Here is an 18,352-nt window from a genome sequence, read left to right on the forward strand (position 1 = left end):
GATGTGATCCCTCTGCACAAAGGAGTTCTACTGCTGAGTGTGCTCAAAAGCGTAACCAACTGAACAAACTGGCAGCCCGTGTAATGCTGCTGGGAAGGCTGCTTTCCATTGTGCACCTCCTGCATAGCATCCAGGGTCTGCTCCACTCCTCTGCTGCTCTTTGTACTGGAGATGCCACAAGTTTTCCCAGGGCCAGCATCTCCTTCCTTCCCTCTTATGTCTGCTAAGTAATTCAGTCAGAATACTATATCTCCCCTCATTTGTGTTCTTGTTACCATGCAGACTGTAACTGGTAGGAATTCCCTAGGATATCCTGCATCCTTCTGGTCACATATTTTGCCCTTAACCCAGGAGACAAATTACCACAGTGGTCTCATTTCTTTCCTTTCAGGACACAGATGTCTTGGCACAGGATTCTCAATGAAGAATCCCAGTTCAGAATTGCTGTCTTTTCCTTCCTCTCATTGCTACACTACTCGTGGTCAAGAGCTGGACAGTCACAGGCCCAGTTGGCTTCTTTCCTTAACCTGGCTGCACAAGGAAATGAGACATTTACCACAGCACTTTTATTTTTATTTTTTTAATTGTTTTTTATTTTTATTATGACTTTTTTTTTTCTCTTGTCTGTCAGTGCCCTGATAGTAACACAGAAATCCACCAAGAAACATCTGAGAAAGGCAGAACCTCAAAGAAAATCACATTCTTACTGTGGTAATAAACAGATAGGGGAAGAAAGAAGAGATAATATGTGGTCTAATACCGTCACAGAGGATTACTGGACATAAATGATTACACATTTTAGGTGGCAGCAAGCTCAGGCAGGCTAACCCAGCACCTTACCATCCTAGCCCTGGCACTGGCATTCCCTGCAAACCAGGAGTGCCAGCACGGTCCTGAGTGCAATGGAGGTGGGAAAATGCACAGGAAATCAAGGTCCATGGATTCTGCTCCTGCTGGGACCTCTTTTCTTGCCTTATGGTATCCTTTTAAGAACACACCATTGTTGGTTTTAAACTAGAATCAGGTGTTTATTTGCATAGCTTCTATATTTGAGATCACAATCTACTATGTGAGTATTAGATTATTTTTGCCTTCTGAAATGTAGCATTGGACTAATTAATAAATTAAATATGTAAACATTTGCTTAATTAAGTACAGCTCCATTTTTTTCTTGATGGACCTTACTCAATCCATTTTTAATATACCTATGTTTATATATACAATACATATGAAAAAGAAAATAATAAAAACTAACGTGTTAACTATGTAAAATGTTCAGATAATGAACTATGAAAATTATTAGGCTTCACCATTGATTAAAAACTAAAACAACTGGTTTCACACGTATGTGTGACATTAACCTTGAAAAGAGCTACTATAAAGAATAAAATAAATGTTGAATGCTTTCAAACTACAGATTTTAGGAGGGTTCAGAAGACAGACTTCCGTTTAATTGTATTTTTGGGCTGCTGCCAGGTTGTCATTATTCCCTAGAGCTGAATCTGTGGACATCAGAGGTTCTCCCCTGGAGCTGCATGTATAGACATTAAAGATTTGGAGTCATTACATACCTTAAGCTAGGAGAGACAAGGGACTAGCTTCTAATTACAGCTTGTACCCACTTAAGGTTATTTAAGCTTGATGCACAAGCCTTGATGTAGATGAAAATCAGCTCCTCAGTCAGTTCAAATGTACTCACAAAAAGGGTTACAATTCCGTTTAACTTCTTCTTACCAAAATCTTGGGAAAAAAAGAGTCTTTTCATAACCACCAGGGCTCTGTGTGTTTTATCTGAAATCTGCTGTATAAAAAAGGGGATTGATTTTTTTTTTTCACATTAAGGGCAAAATGGCAGGAGCTCTGTGAATCACTAACTGTTAAACACATACCTGCCCACAAAAGAGCTCACTATTCAAATAAAAATGGGATTTCTGCATTTTAACTGTATGACTCGCAGGGCTCAATTATTTTGGATTTGTATTAAATTAAAAGCCTAAAATTATTTTCCCATGAATATTCAAGTCAGATTTTTTCCAAGGCCATGGGTCACTTGATTGTGCCCAGGAGTTTATTCCAAACTCTGCTGGTGATGTCTGACTTAATGATGTTTCAGTACACAATACTTCATGGTGACCAAAGCTGGTTCCCATGACTTCTTACATTCAGTTGGGGAGTATATCTTTCCCAGGCATTACTCCATGTTATTGTTTTCCAGAAATGCAACATTTTGTGATGATCCTTGATTTCTTACTTCTGTTTGTAGGCTGTAGATGTATTCATGGAAACGAAACTGCCATATAGAAGCAACAATGAGAAAAAATGTTACTAGTTAAATGTGGAGTGACATGTGTAACTATAATAAAAACTCTTGGTAATACACCTGGCCACTGTGGGACAGAATGTCATGCTCCACGTGCCGGGAATGACAGTGTGATGCCACAAGCATCTGAGAATCGATGGTGAGTCAGTACTCTAGCTCAGTGGCCTTGTTGCAGTGGGAACTGTACAACTGCAGGAGGCAACCAAGTAAATTGAGGTGTATTTCTAGCTCTCTTGTGTAGTAAGGTAAACTGAACCAAGGGATGTAGAAATGCAAAATTGCCAGTAATGGTAAAAGAAAACAGGAAGAAACACAACTACACAAATAAGTAGGTTGCACTGAAAGTAATGCCTCGTGTTTATTTCCATGTAAACCACAACAGATACAAAGAGTACAGTAACACTATTTGATAGAGCAAATTCTCAGCTATAAAGCACTATTTTTCAAAGTCACCACCATTGCTGTGCATTTCTACCAGCAATGAACAAGAGCCTGCATGCCCTAATGGTAAATATCTGCACCAGTGGAGGTGACCACTGTTTCACAGCTGTTACAACAGCATCACTGCCAGGAAAATGTTGTCCATGTAGCCCAGCTTTCTTTGAGCCAAAGAGACGGCAGTCAGAAGGTGCCAAATCTGTACTATATGATGGCTGTAGTAGAACAGTCCAGCCAAGATTGGACTGTGGAACACCCACGGTCTTTGAGCTGCTATAGGACCTGGCATGACTGTGTCGCCAGAGAAAGGTTGTTTTCCTCTCTGGCCTGACTCTGCAAGTTTGAGCCTTCAGCTTAGTCAGTGTTGCAATGTAGCTGTCAGTGTTGATGGTTTGTCTGTGTTCCAGGTATTCCAGAAGGAATTCCCCTTTCCTATCTCAAAAAAACAGTGCACATCACTTTACCTGCTGAGGGCTCTGTCTTGAACATCTTCATTGATGGGAAATTCACCTGTGCCATGGACTGCAGTTTTGACTCTGGCTCAGAGCCTAACCAGAAAAGGTGAATAGTCTTCTTGCTCGGTGGGTTCCATATAGAGAAAGCACTTGAATGATTTTGTTTTTAATCAAAGAAATGATATGTAAGAACTACCTACCTTAAGAGCTATTAAATTTAAGAGGTATTTCAAGTTTCTTGATGTTAAAATGAAAACAAATCCTCTATGCAAGAACCCTGCTCTGGCCACTGCTTCTCTTCCTGAGCTGTGTTCTTCATTCCAAGTAGTTAATTTTTATGACTTTATGAGGCTTCTCTTCATCATCAATGTGATGGTTTTATGAACTAACACAGAATTCTAAGCAAAAATAATGTAATTTAACACTTCTCTAATCACAGTATTATCTATTGGTATACTGCATTTATGGAAAAAGATGTATGGAGTATTATTTTCCAGATTGCAATTACAAGGCCATTTTCTTTGGGGAAAAAAAAAAAAAGGCCATAGTTGAGGGATGTTTTTAGTCTTCCCATTTTTGTCCCTCTTTTCAGGCTTCGTTAACAAGTGCTATGAGAAATTTTTTACAAAATACTGCTTGTCCCCTCGGATGCACAGCAGCTGGGCTGGCTGACCGGCTTACACATTTTTCAAGTGTTCTTTTAACTGCTTTTTAGGAACAACAAGTTTTAGAAGCCTTTTGTTAATTGTAATTTGTTCAACCCTTATGGAAGTTGTTTTCCAAATGAACATAAAACACTGCTACTGCTGAGTCATTCGTTTCTATCCTCTCCATTTATCTTGTATCTATTTGCAGTTTCCATTTCTCTCCTCTTCATTCTGCTTGCTAAGCCTACTTTCCTCATGGATGTATTATTTCATTTTTTCTGTTCTACCATTTTTGCTGTTTTTATTGACTCCATGTACATATATATGACTCTTAGCTTTCCATTTCCAAAAAATTCTGCTTTTTTATTCCTTCCCATTGCTGACAGTTTCATGCAGAGCCTTTTTATCCTACAGCTGTAGCAAAACAAAAACAAAAACAAAAATCAAAACAAACCAAAAATAAACAAACTTAAAAACAAAAAAGTGATGCTGAGAGAAGTGAGGTTACTTCTTCCTGCTTGCAAGCTTGCACGTTTCCTCTCAGGTTTTCTTGGCTTCTCATCAAGAAAAACAAGAAAAGAGACAAGAACTATGTGTTCTTGGCTTGTCACACTATTTTATTACCTTGAAGGATAGAGATCAACTTGTTGGGCATAAAACGAGCACTTTAGAGCAAGCAGTCTGTGGATTTTTTTAAACAATTCTTATTTGGCATCATCAGTCAAACCCTTCATGTTGCTGAAATCTATTGCTGTCTTTGAAAAATCCGTCATTCTAAGCTGGTACAAAATCAGTTCAAAGACAGATTTTTCTTTATGAATTTATGATTTCTTAGAAGCTCTTGAAAGTGTCTCCTCAAAAGAATAATAAGAAGTACTTAAAATATGTTCTTACTTTCTTCTATGAACCAATAACAATGGATATAAATTCTGGCCTTCCTCATATTACAAAACAAAAACTAGTTTGAAAGAATATTAGAGGTTGAGAAATCACATCTTGAGAAGTTAGGAAATGTCACCTAGTATTATTTTGACAATTATGCATTATGATACAATTCTCAGTTATGTTCCAAACATTAAAAAAAAAAAAAAGTTTCACTGAGTCAGTAACTGCCATGTGCTTACATTCTTCTTATTGCTGGGACTGTGTGCAAGACTGCAGCGCATATTATCCCTAAATCTGACATTTCCTCCTTCTATCTGCTCCTGCAAGTCCATCTTATTCCACTTCAGCAGACTGAAGTCCATCCTCTGCTTAACGTCTGGATCTTTGTTCAGTCGCAGTCTCGCCATGCAGTCAGTTTTAAGGTTAGATCAAAATGACCAGCTGAAAACCCCCATTCAGCCATCCCGTTACACTGGAGGTATCTGACCGCTGAAGAGGTGGAATTTGTCAATTTCACCTAGTAACCTTAGGCCCCTCCTATAGACAGAGAAACAGAAACTTACAAGGCACCACTGATGACCACTCAGGAGTCTTCAGGAGAGAAACTGCAGCCCAATGTATTGGCCTTTCTAGTTGTGTTGATATATGGCAGAAGTATTACTATGCAAGCATACTTCTTGATTTTAGTCTAAAAATATACTACAGTGCTAAGAAAACAATGTGAGATTTTGTACATCTATTTTTAATCTGTTTAATTCTCAACTACTAATGCTCTTCTAAGTAGTCCAAGTTTGTTACCTTCTCATATGATCAGAATTCTTAAATATGTACATATACTTTTCATTTTATTCTACGTGATTGCCCACTACCTTTCTTATCATTTGTATAAAGGATTGAGTAAAAACTTTTCTACCTAATATTTATTCTAAAGAATTGCCAATGCAATCTTTAAAATGGTTATTATCTCTGTCCATCGTAAGATTGTAAGAAGAGAAAGAAATATTTTCACCAGGTACCATACTGCGATTTTCTTCTGCTATCAATGTTAGCAAGTTCTTAAGTTCTACGTAATTTCACTGCTAAGAGTAAACTTCTACTACTTTGCTTCTAGGAAAAAGTCATTCTCAGAAAACCTCCAAGATGGAACTGAGATCTCTGACACACTTTCCCCTATGATATTCAAAGGGCAGTGCCTCAGCATATCATAAACTATGATGTTGAGGGGCTATTCCACACAAAATACCATCTTCAAAAAGAGTTGCAAGGAAGTCTTTTTCCCAGGATTCTGTTTTAAAACGTGAGGTCCCAGATTAAAATTTATTACCACTGCTTCAAAGTTTCTAAAGCTTATCGTGAAGTGTGGTCTTAGGAAAATTAATATACTCTATTAGAAGGAACTGATCTTTTCTGTGAATAATGAACAGTCTACAATGAAAGTTTATATTGTCTCACTATTCTCATCAGTTATCTTCTTTTCTTTCACCAGCAACAGATAAACCCACTGTAGAATTTTATGATGTTTTTAAATGAAAACTAATAGCTGGTAAAGGCACAGACACATTTGCACATCACAATGAATATTTTGTGTCTCTTCAGATAGCAGGTAAATATATCAACAACCATTGTATGGTAATTATGTCTCATTTATGGTTCAAGAAGTCAGTGCATATACTGAGTATAGCAACATTTTTGCTCAAGTAAGTTAGACACAAATGGCTTCAAAAGGAATTACAACTGTTTACAACAATTTGAGGGTTCTCTTTCAAATTCATTGTATTTTATAGGCTCTGTAATTGCCAAACACTTTGGATTTAGTAGGCACAAAAAGGTGAGGAATAAATTTGTTTATTTTTAAACTTCAGTTCCTGCTGAAATTGTAAATGACTTTTACATGAAGCAGTTCAGATACCTACATTCCAAGCAGAACACCTAACTAAAGAAAGTATCTTATTATAAATGTACTTCAATTCTCAAGTGATTCTAAGTCAATTTGTCTGTCCTATCACCAGATATTTCATATGCCACGATGAAGAAATCTGCATATATATTTACAGACTTAAAATATGTTAACGTACTGTTAACTAACAAAGTTTGTTTTTCAGCCTGAGGTATATGTGGAGCAACACGGAGGTTTGGAAAGGAGTACATCGTTCTTGCATCTTCTCCTGTCTTGACCTCTATTTTTGCAATTTCTTGTGCTTTTTTTTCCAAGCACATGACAACAGATAGCAGAATTAAATGCTTCCCCTTCACAACTTCCACTTCCCAGAGATGTGCTAATGCAACTTTACAGATCCATCGCTCCAGCAGGGCTGGGGTGATCCTATCCTCCTCTTTTTCAGCAAACGGCTGTGACCCGACAGAATAGCTGTGGTAAATGGGCTCAGGGGTCCTGGCGGAGCTCCAAAGAGTTTGTGGTGATGGAGACAGCAGAAGACACCAAGCTGAGAGGTGCAGCCGTATGACAGAAGGGAACACAAGCTGAGCTAGGCCCCATCCCTGGAGGCACTCAAGGCCGGGTCGGGTGGGGCCCTGGGCAGCCCGAGCTGCTGGGGGCAGCCCTGCCCACGGCACAGGGATAGGACCCGTGACCTTTAAGGTTCCTTCCGGCCCAAGATGTCCGCGCGTCTGTGAGGACGAAGGAAACGAAGGGCCAGAAGGACCAGGCGAGGTGGGTGGCTCAGAGCGAGCGCAGCCACCCGCTACAAAGCGCAGGCAACAGCAGGGCGGCGCACGGGCAGGCAAACGTAACCCCGCGCCCAGGAGCCACCCACCGCAGGCCTCAGCCGCCCCTCGGCGGCCCCACTCGCCCGCCAACGCCGGCACCACGCCTGCGCCGCGCCGGGGCGGCGGTTTCCCCGCGGGCCGTGACGCCACACCGTCTCCGTGACGCCGCGGCGGCGTGACGTGACGCGGCCACGCGGAGGGGCGCGTGTGTAAGTTCCCTTCCCTTGCAACGGAGGGAGCCGCGGGACGGGGTGGGGGCGGGCGGGACCGCTCCCGGTCTCTGCTCACGCCGCCCCGGCTTCAGGAAGCCGGCGGCGGGGCCGGGCGGTCTGGCGGCCGCTCGGGGCTGGGCAGGAGGAGGAGCCGGGGCCGTCCGCCGAGGCTCTTCCCGCGCTTCGGAGGGTTGCGGCGGGGCCGGGCGGCGCTGAGGCGCCTGTGCTCGGGCCGGGCCGAGCTGAGCTGAGACGCGGAAGCGCCGCGCCGGGTGAGATCCCATCAGCGCCGTGCCCGGATCCGGGCCCAGGTGCTGTCAGCAGACCTCGCCGCCTCCTCCGGGCAGCGCTGCCGTCCCGTAACGCTGCCGAGGTCCGGAAGGAGCCTGAGGGCGCCCGGCCTCGGCTCTGTGGAAGTAGATGCGATCGGGGCGGAGGGCTCCTGCCCGGCCGGGGCTGAGGCCTGTCACCTCCACAGCTCCTCGGGGCTTCATGTTAACGAGGTAATGACCGTATCCCAAGCACTGAGCGGTCCTGTGTGGCTGGTGTTGGAAAAGCAAAGAAGGAAGTGTGAGAAGGCTTCCTAGAAGCGTTGTGGGAGGGCTGTGAGCGTGCCCTCAGTGAGGCAGATGAGAAAGAAAGCACTAGAGAGGCTTGCTGCACTTTATCTTGTCCCACGGTCACGATTGCTGGAAGACTGCCCAGTTCTGTGCCTGAGCTGGATCTGTGGGATGTGCCTTACATACTATCGGCAGTCTTACCCCCTTCAAGTCAGGAGCCAAGCAGCAAGTAGCAGTTGTTTTCTCACTGCTCTCCTGGGAGCTGTGTAAGGAGCCCGAGGCTCACTCAGCGGTCCCATATCTGTGGTGCAGTTCACCTGGCTTAGTGTAGAAGTTACTGTCACGGATTTGCTTACACTGATGCATTTGTAATGTGATATGAGCAATGGAATAATTACTATGCAATAAAATCACAGAGAGATGGCTAAAATAAGATAAATACACAACTCCCCTGGATCACAGGATTAGCTGAGTGCAGCTTGGTTTTTTGCTCGTTCTTTTTTTTTTTTCCTATCTTTTTTTTTTTTATTTTTTTCCAGGGCTGTACAGCAGCCAAGATACTCAGTTGCTTTTTTTTTTTCCCATCTAATCTTATCATAGCTACTTATTTTTAGTAGCAGTTCTGGTGAAGTTAGCTCTTTTTGTTTATTTTATTTATTTTTATTTTTTAGAAGCTATTTTTGTGCAAAGCAAAATGTACGTATCAGCATGAGGGCATATCTTGTTCTGCTTCGGCTGTTGAAGGATTTGGGTTTTGTCCAAGTTCCAGAAAGATCAGAAAGGGAAGAAAGGAAAAACCTTATAACAGTTATGATGCCAGTTTAAAGTATTTTTCTCTAGTGATCTGGTGTAATGTGTTGGTTCAGTGAAAAAAAAAAAAAGAGTTCTTGCATAATGATAGCTGGAGGGTCAGAATAAAAACAACATGAGTCAAAGGTTTTCAGCGTTTGCATTGAGTAATAGATTTTAAGGTGACCAGAAATTCTGTAGCTAGTGTTTACCCAAACATTCACGAAGGAAATACTAATTTCCTATTTATCTTCTGAGTCTAATTTCTGGAAATATTGGAGCTAGCAATGGCAGTGACAGCGTATGATGAGATTTTTGTCATTGCCATGTATGACTTTGGATATGGTTAGCAAACGTCATATGTATATGTTTTTAATGTGCAGGTTCAGTGATCGTGCTGCGTTAGACCAACAGGACTTTCTTCATCAGTGACTTGATGTGTTTTGAGGAGTTTTATGTGAAGAGGTAACGTTTATGGATGTGGCTTAATGTTTAAGTGTTTGTATGAAAATGATGATAGTTTTGTGTGTGTGTTTGAACCTGATGAGATAGGTATTGTTGGATCAAAAGAAAATGGTCAAATAGTGAAAGCGTAACTTGCGAAGGAAACTTGCTGACAACGTTATTACCGTTACAGAAACTTACACTTTTAAAAGTAAATGGTCAAATCAGGAATGTGCTTACTTACAGTTATTTCAGCAGTATCGATTCAAGCATTTATTACTGTGTCTTGTAAGCTAAATGATGGGAAATGTATGATGAGCCTTGAAGAACATGGTGTTGTGTTTGCCCCAACTGAGAACAAACACATTTTAGGAGGAGTCTTGTTTATTTACTGCTTTCTTAAACGTATACCTTTGTTTCTAATTTAATATGATGTCCTGACCTTTGTGAAATACATTTTGTGAGAGATTGGGACTTTTCTGTTTTTTCTTTAAAACAGGAATTTAGATGAATGAAATACTTTATTGGCCATAGGAGGATCAGGATGTGCAAGGTAGGTACTCTGAAAGAATACAGTAAGTATCCTTGCAGAATATTCAAATGATTGATTCAGTATTGAAGTACAAATTAATGGTGTACTGTGGGGGGGGGTTGAAACTAGATGATCGTTGTGGTCCCGTTCAACCCAGGCCATTCTATGATTCTATGATTTTTTTTTGGTGTTTGCTCATTTGAATGCATCTTTGACTTGCCATAGTGCAGTGCTTGCAGATGTTGGTTTGTCCTTAATAAGCTAATTAACTGAGTGGGGGAGGTGTTCAAAAATCTGTTTTAAAGGACTGTTTTCCAGGGTATTTATAGCATAATTAAACACTTTAGGAAATGTTTTCAGTTTGTGGAGCTGGACAGTGAGCTCAGACAGCGTTTGATTCAAGTAGATGCAACAGATGTGGGAAGAAAAAGCACCATATCTGACAGTTTTACCTGCCCTTAGCAATGGACTTGATTTGGGTTACTAGGTAGCTTCAGCGTTCATGGAGAGTTTTACCTGATTGGTTGAATTTGGCAGAGAAACATTTGATCTCTGAATTAGTCAGAGAAACATTGCTGTGCTCAGTGTCCCATATGGAGTCAGACATTATTGATAACTGAAGATAGAAATATCTGTAGGAATTATTTGATGTGTCCTCTTAAAAAAACAAAACAAAACGGAAACCAAACAAAGTGAGCTCTGCATTCCTTTGATAATTCTTATTTGAGAACATCCAAACATCTGGAACACGTATATTGATGATGTGAGTAAAGGAATTTAGCTTTTCTCTAGCTTGATTACAAGTGGTTGCATCTCACTGTTCTGTGTGTCTGTCTCTGCACCAGGTCACATCTCAGTGGAATCCCCTTTAGGTAAATGACTTGTTCTCCCGGGACTGCCCACTTACTGCTTTGATCTTCTCATCAGTGGGGACACTGAGAACTTTAGGCAGTAACACAGAGTCCTTGTCAATTTGAGCCACATCAAGAGAGAAGACTGACAAGTCTAAGAAGCTGCATTTGCTTTTGGTTTCTGTCAAATTTAAACCTAAATATACAAAAGTATCAAAAGCAGCGTTCAGCAGGAAAAGACTACAGAGTTGGCTCCTGCTCATTCCCACTGAACTGTTCTTTTCATTCCATTTAATGGAGGTTGCAGTTTTTACTTTTTGGTGTAGTTAGCAACAGACTATCTGAAACTTCTTGCATTTGGCTCTGGAACAGCAAAGAACAAATGTCAGGGAGGTGCTGCGACAGGAATAAAAGTGTTCAGAAAGTATGTGGGAATTTGGGGGGAGGTGACAGGGAAATCTTCCTCCTATTTCTTCCATGCTGGAATTCATATTGTAACATTTAGAGTTGGTGTTCAGTTCAAAACTTACTGTGCTGCAAAGGTTGGTGTGTTGACATGGGCATGCTTTCCCACAGCTCAAATAGTGGAGAGTTTATTTATAAAGCAAAATATACCTCTGAAATTATAATTGATACTGTAATTATGGAGAACTTGCCTTAAAGAGGAGGCTTAGTGGCCTGTAGGACATTTTCCTGGCTTAGAATAGTCAAGATTTATACTGCAGCATTTTCTCTGTATGAGTCTTAAACAGGAAATTCCCCCATCAAGACAGAAAAACTTCAGTAATTAAGAGGTACTGTGACGGGGATGATAAGCCTAAAATAATGGTCAACTTTAAATGTTATTTATGGTTGGAACATCTAAATGGTGAGCTTTGCTTTACTTCGTGGGGATCATTGCTTTTGCAAAATACGCGTTCAGAAGCCAGCAGTGTGTGGTGCCAGCCTTTCCATAAACCAGGGTGTGCCAGATGTGTGTGGGATCCTGGGGAAGGTGGTTGCATTGGTTTCTCTATTTCACTTTGGTAACGAGCAGAATGCTTCCCAAGTTGCTGTGTTTTTTTCTTCTTTCAAAAGACTGGGAGTTTTGTACCTCAGCCTTGGGAAGGAGGCCGGTTCTGAATGTGTTTCACGCTCATTTGTTACCTGGTGGAATGGTTGCTTGTTTATCTCATTTATAATTTTTGTTTCCCACTCATTGTCTGCCTGCACTTCAAGAACACCCATTGCCACTGTGCGGTTTAGAGATGATAAGAACGCAAATACGGTCTAATTTGCAGTGATTTTGATCACAGGTTGCTATGTTTGAGAGTTGTGCCAACTCTCTCTTGATGTGCCTGTATAATGATGTACTTAATGCTTAGTGGAGCCTGAGGGATTTGTTCTCCTGTAGTGAAAAAGTGCTATTTATTTGCACCGTAATCTGCAGAGGAGGATAGCAGTAAATCTCCTGATTTTTCTTGAGATGGTGCTCCTTTATCTTGTGTTCTATAAAACCGTGCTGCCTCCTGCTCCGGGTGATTGTGGTCTAATAGTGACTGTAGCAGCCCTTATCATTTGCAGGGGAGGTGGGATTTGAAGTAGAGAAGTGTATCCTAGTTATTGCACACTTAATCACAAAATACAGAAGAAGGCTGACTTTTTTTAAAAGCAGTTATTATAGCAGAATGAGATGCCAGAAGCGTCGTATCTGCAAGATATGTGGGATACTTGCTCTGTTCTCTCAGGTCTTACAAGATCATGACTGGAGTGGGCTGTTCAGATTTAGGAACAAGTCCTGCCATGTTTTCTGCTGACGAGCAACATAGACATACTGCTGTAAGAAAACGGGGCAAACCAGCTTCCTTTTTAGCTGCAGCATTTGAATGGAGGCTAGGTACTCTGATTTGTTATGGTGCTGTGCCAAGACCAGAGCTGCAGTTCGATGTCAGAGCTCTGCAGAGAAAGTTGCCCTAATTCTCCACCTGCAAAGTGTTTCATCTCTTGGGTGTCTCCCAGAGTGTGTTGTGGAATTCCCACTGAATTTAGAGCAGTCTGGTTTCTGTCCAGTGCAGATGACTTGTGTGTTGGAAAACAATTCAGCACCTTTGCACTGCAGGTAAATAGACAAGGGAAAACGTGGATAATAAAAACTGAAATACAAAACAACCATTTTCTTTTGTTTCCAACAAAATGGCAGTTATGAACTGAAGAAGAAACTTTGACTTCACCAGTGAGTTTTTGGCCTTCATTTAGTTCTTTACTGCACTGCATCTGCCCCATTCGCACACCCATCCTGAGACATTTTCATGTGTTGCTTTTGTATTTTGCTTTTGTATGTTGTATATTCCATAACTTTATTTCCTTCGTGGCTCTACTGAATGAGTGACTGCAGACAAGCATTGGTCTTGCAGGAGTTCACTCTGCATGCACAGCTAGTGATGACAGTGGATTACATTAGAAGTGAAAGCAAGGAAAAGGAAACAAAATAAGAATCATACAGAATAATTGAGGAAAGAAAGACTGACTGACAAATGAGTTGTCATACACGAGGTGTGGTGACAGTGGTAGCGCTGTTCTGATTTGCAACTTCAACGATAACTAAGGAAGCATGGCATTTAAGTGGTTTACTGTCTATTTTTAATCAGAAAAGTACTTTATAAATTCCATTTTTTGGGGAGATTGCTTGAAGAGTTTACTCCTATGAGTGTACAAGTGTTCCCCCTATACGGGATCTTATTTTTGTATAATGTAATGAGGATACATCCATTGTAGTTTTTAATCAACAAATTCATAAAAGCACTGATAATTGATTGCTTTATTGCATCTTTTGTTAGGGTTATTTGCTAATACTTTACAGTATTATCTATCAATAGATGTAAGGTAGTACAGTTTTCTGTAGTGTGAGCTTAAAAAAAATAAAATCTCTTAATGTGGAGTCTTTGAAGAGCATTTGTGTGTGATCATATTCACTTTCCAGCATGGCACTTGGAGGCTTTGTAACTGGGTTGAGCTACAGTGCTCAAATTCTATGTGTATCTCTAGAGAATAAAAACCTCTTTACCATTAAATGCATAGGATAGCTTGAAGCCATCCCATTGAGCTGTGGGATTTATTTCAGGTTTTGGGAAAGTAGATAACTGAGGGAGTGAGTATTCTTGCTTGGATAATGCACTGTTTGTTTTGGAAGGAAGTTTCCTATGACTAAATAAGAACAAGATGTGTGACCACCTTCCAGGGAGGAGGCTGTTTGGTCAGCATCAAATTAAAAGGAAAAATTTAGAAGAGGCAATTGCCCATTTTTACATAGTGTTTGAAATGTTTTCATTTTTCTTCTGAGCTTTAATTATACGGTATGTGAATGGCAACAAGAAAGGCCAGAGGTTTTCTTCTGTTCTTGGAAGTATAGCTTTATCACATCGTTGGGAATTTATAGCCTAGTAATATGTAGTGTTTTTTCCATTCCTGTGTTTTACAATTGGTTTGTAGAGCCTCGTAGTTTGGCAGCACAGAGTTCAGTTTTTCATGATTTTTTTTTTTTGGCATGAAAGGGTTACTGTTCACGTTTCCTGTGTAATTCCTTCTGATCTTGCTGGGCTGTAATTACTTTCTTGATGTTAAACATTCCCAGGCTCCTATAACCTTCTAGCCTGCTTGCACTGGCCAAGTTTGTCCCAGGTGATCGTGTGGGCGAACCTCCTGTTTTTAAGGATAAAAATCTCTGCTTCCTGTGTAGGATAGGCCACAAACTCGTTCCTTTGCTGTGCAAACCCAGGATAAATCTTTTTTTTTTTTTTTTTAAATAATAGGGTAACACATCAGCCTTTCAGAGTCAGATTTAGCAGCTAAATTTGTGACAGACGAAGTGGGTGGGTTTAGAACTTGCTGAATCTTGGTTGAATGATTTCTAGTTCACATTAAAGATTCTTCTCTTAATTCATTTGGAAAATAGGTTGTGATATAAAAAAGATCTTGACTGCAATGTCTCACGTCTGGCCGTATAATTGCCCAATGGTTTTAAGGTTGTTTAAATGGAGAACTACTTAGTTGGGCTTCCAGGATCTTTCTTTTTCTTTTAAATTCTTTGCTGAAGCTGTTTATCTTGCAAAAAAATGAGATGGATTCTCTCCTCGACATATAGTTGTTATCTGTATTTCTTCTGATTTTTAATTTGTGACATATAAGCATTAAATAAAGTATTATTTTCCTTTTTAATGTAAGTAGCTGCATAGAGCTGAAAAATATTGGCTTCAGAGGTGTGGGAACTGCAGTGTTCTGTTCTGCAAAGGCATTGCAAGCTTCTGTGTGCTTCATTTAAGCTGTTCTTCAGGGGGAACCACCTGTGAATGCCAGTGAGATCTGCTTTCTGCGACCTTTGTGCCACTTTCTCACAGAGTCCAGAAAGATGTGGGGTGGTGATGGTAACAGCGACTGTCTGACCTCTTGTGAACGCATAACAGTGTGTCAGCTCAGTGGGGCACAAATAAATAAAGGTAATAAATAGGGACTTTGCTTAGTTCTCGTACATTGCAAAGCCTATGCTGTGACTGTATAAATAGAAGTTAGACCAGGTGGTGATCCTGTTAACTGTGCTGATTTGCTAATGAAGGATAGGATGAGTATATTTTAATGAAAACGTCTTTTTATCAGGAGATGTTGAAGTTGATGGCTTAGTTATAACTGTGATGCAGTAGGTGTTCTGCCCTGTTCGTAACTGGATCCTTTATCCTGTAGTTGATAACGTGGCTGTCACACACGTCATGTGTGTGTATTTGTTGTTGAATTTGGAGGTTCTTACCAGCATGTTACTCAAACGCGCAGGAAACAGAGCCTGGAATAAAGTGTGAACACACTAGCAAAGGAAGTGAAGGTGGGAGGGAAAGCCCACAAGAACAAGAAAACTAACCAAGAAGCACTAGATGAATATGGCTGAACAGGCAGGAGATGCTGCTGGTATCTTGAAATAAAGCAGTTTTTCATTTAGTTGTTTATCATTACCTTTATGTGATTTCCAGGTGCTGAGATTTCGTAGGAACTCCATCTTCACGCAGGGCTCACCTAATGCGTCTGGTTGGTGTTGCATTCTGGGCTTCCTGTGCAGTAAGCACGGCTGGGCAGTGCTTTTGGTTAAAGCCCTTTCAAAACAGCTTGCTTTTGACTTTGGATTAGGAAAACACTGAATTCAGAGTTAGTTGAAAATACGTACAACTGTACCGAAGTCTGCTTGCCATCCAGTAGCAGATAAAGACCTTCTTTCTCTTCCTGTCTTGTTCCACTCCTGTTCAGATGAATACAGTGAGAAATTGTGTGTTATATTATAATTAAAGGTAATCTGTCTTAAGTTTGCTTTATGAGGAGCTTAGAATAAAACAAACACAACTTTCCACTATGAACTTCACCTTTGTGCTAACAAATTCCCTCAGAGGTGGTGAGTTTTGTTCTTTAAAAAGTATGGCTTCAGAGTCCTGTGCAGTGTGTTCTGCTTTCTGTGTCAAAGGCAGGTTAAAGGACATAAGCTAGTGCTGCTGATCTTGTGCCATCTTCTGTATGTGTGTGTGCTCGTGTTCTTGTGGTTTAACTTAAATAGAGCTCTTTGATTTAGTTGCCTTTAATGTGCTAGAGGCTAGGTGATGTTTGTAGCTGTGATGCAGGGAAGAACTGGGCCTAAAATTATTGTATTCAGTACAGAGAAAAAAGGGTGATTAGTTTTAGCAAGCTAATGTGAAATTAGGGAATAATCAGAATGAGATGAGTTTCTTAAGCTTTCAGACAATGAACTCAACTGTATTTTTATATTTAGTTCTACAAGTTCTCTCCTTGAGAAGACATGTAAATTACTGTTATGACAAAGTGCATAAATATTCCTAGGATTTGATAGTAATTAATTCATTTAAGTTACCTAAGGCACAATTAAGTGGCTCAGTTTGAAGCAGGCTATAAAAAGTAATGTGTAAACAAATGTAACACACATCAGGTGCAGTGGCAGCCGTTTTTATAGAACTGCAGACATTTTGTTTTTAGGTGCAGTGGTTTCTCACTTTCCAAGCTCACAAACTGAGGTTCAGTTGCAGTGCTGCTTGACCAGATCTTTGAGGGCAGTTTTTTTTTTTGTTGCTTGAGTGACTTAATACTTCATCGTGTATACTTCAAGTACTGCTGAAATATTAATTAGCATTCTGATAGAGTTAGTTACCACTGCTGCATAAAACAAATGATAGTCTTTTCCAATTTTCTTGTATTTGCCCTAGTTCAGAAGCAGCTGTCTATCCACCAATGCAAAAATCTCAGGATGCATGCTGCTTGTGATGGAATAAAATCAGAACAAAATTGTCTTTCAAGGTCTCTTTTATAGATAATATTTTTGCTGGGCTACCTACTTGAGTTTGACATCATGGACTGCAAAATAGATGATGTGCTTCTCAAATTGCATTCTGTGCTTTCTTGGTTCTTTGTATTTGCACACATGTACATATTTATGTGTAAATATATTAACACGAGTATTCTTATGTGACTTGACTGTAGTTGTTCTTGAATAAAAGCATGCACAAAGTCTTTTTGCAGAGCTCTCCCATAATGGATTATTTACATCCCACGTTTTAATTCCACCTAGCTGCTTGCTACTTTTGCTTAGTAATGCCTCCTGACATGCTGCAAGTAGTCTTGCTATTCTTTATTTTAATGTATGCATACTGAAATAATCCCTATATTTTGTCTCTAAACACTCAGGCCTTGTTATGTAATATTTATTATTAAATATTGGCAATGTAATGTAGGTTGGAATGTTGTAAAATTGGGCAGTGTGGGTAAAGTTCATTGTGGTATGTCTTGCCCTGCATCTCTTACTGGTTAAAAAAAAAAAAAAAAAAAAAGCTTTATGAATCGAAGTTTAGGGAAAGTAAGTACTCTTCTGTGTTACCTCAAAGTGAAAATATTTGACCTGAAAAGCTTGAAACAAATTTGAGTTTGTCAGAATATATGCAAGGAAGAAGAGAGGAACAGACCAGCTTGTCAGACTGCCGTTAGTTCTTGAGACAAAAAACTCTGCAGTTACACTACCCAGCTGGAACATCATGGTGTGAGTGCTGATTTCAAGGAGAGGAAAAACAACAGAAATAAACAACAACAAAACAAGCAAAAAAAGCCCCAACCACCAGCTGCCATCTTTCACTTAAAAAGTGGAATGGGTACTTTTTCTCTATCGACTCTTTAAAATGAGATGATATACTGACAGAACCAACTGTGCTTTAAAGAGCTGGCACTGAAAATAGTGATTTTTTCAGTCAGATGAGAATCTTTCCTACTGTTGTAAGTGGAGTAAATCCTGAGTGTCGTTTTCTTTTGAGACGGACATGAACAGACATGGGTACTGGTGATACACTTCCCACCTCTAATATTTAACTGCTCCATTTCTTATTTCTGGACAGTTATTTTTGGAAGTCTCTCTCTTCAAAGTTCACAAAACATGCACTCAGCTTGTGTTCTCATGGACTTTTGCTAAACAGAAGTGGAGGCA

The 18,352-nt window shown here is 40.2% G+C and overlaps 1 protein-coding gene across 9 annotated transcripts in view; it reads left to right on the top strand.

The window, feature by feature from the left end:
• Window positions 1-6,014: 6,014 nt before the first annotated feature.
• The window catches only part of ZNF438 (zinc finger protein 438), a 40,777-nt gene continuing 28,439 nt past the window's right edge, over window positions 6,015-18,352 (top strand). For 3 of the 9 annotated variants that reach the window (XM_048952304.1, XM_048952303.1, XM_048952305.1), the window contains exons 1-3: window positions 7,453-7,681; window positions 9,417-9,498; window positions 9,977-10,030. The gene's annotated coding sequence lies outside the window, so the exon portion shown is untranslated. Of the gene's footprint in view, window positions 7,417-7,449; window positions 7,682-7,766; window positions 8,188-9,416; window positions 9,499-9,976; window positions 10,031-18,352 lie in introns of those variants that run through there. The other 6 variants (XM_048952301.1, XM_048952302.1, XM_048952299.1 and 3 more) reach the window with 5 other exon arrangements.

The sequence above is a fragment of the Lagopus muta genome, chromosome 7 (assembly GCF_023343835.1).
Source record: "Lagopus muta isolate bLagMut1 chromosome 7, bLagMut1 primary, whole genome shotgun sequence".
NCBI lineage: Eukaryota > Metazoa > Chordata > Aves > Galliformes > Phasianidae > Lagopus > Lagopus muta.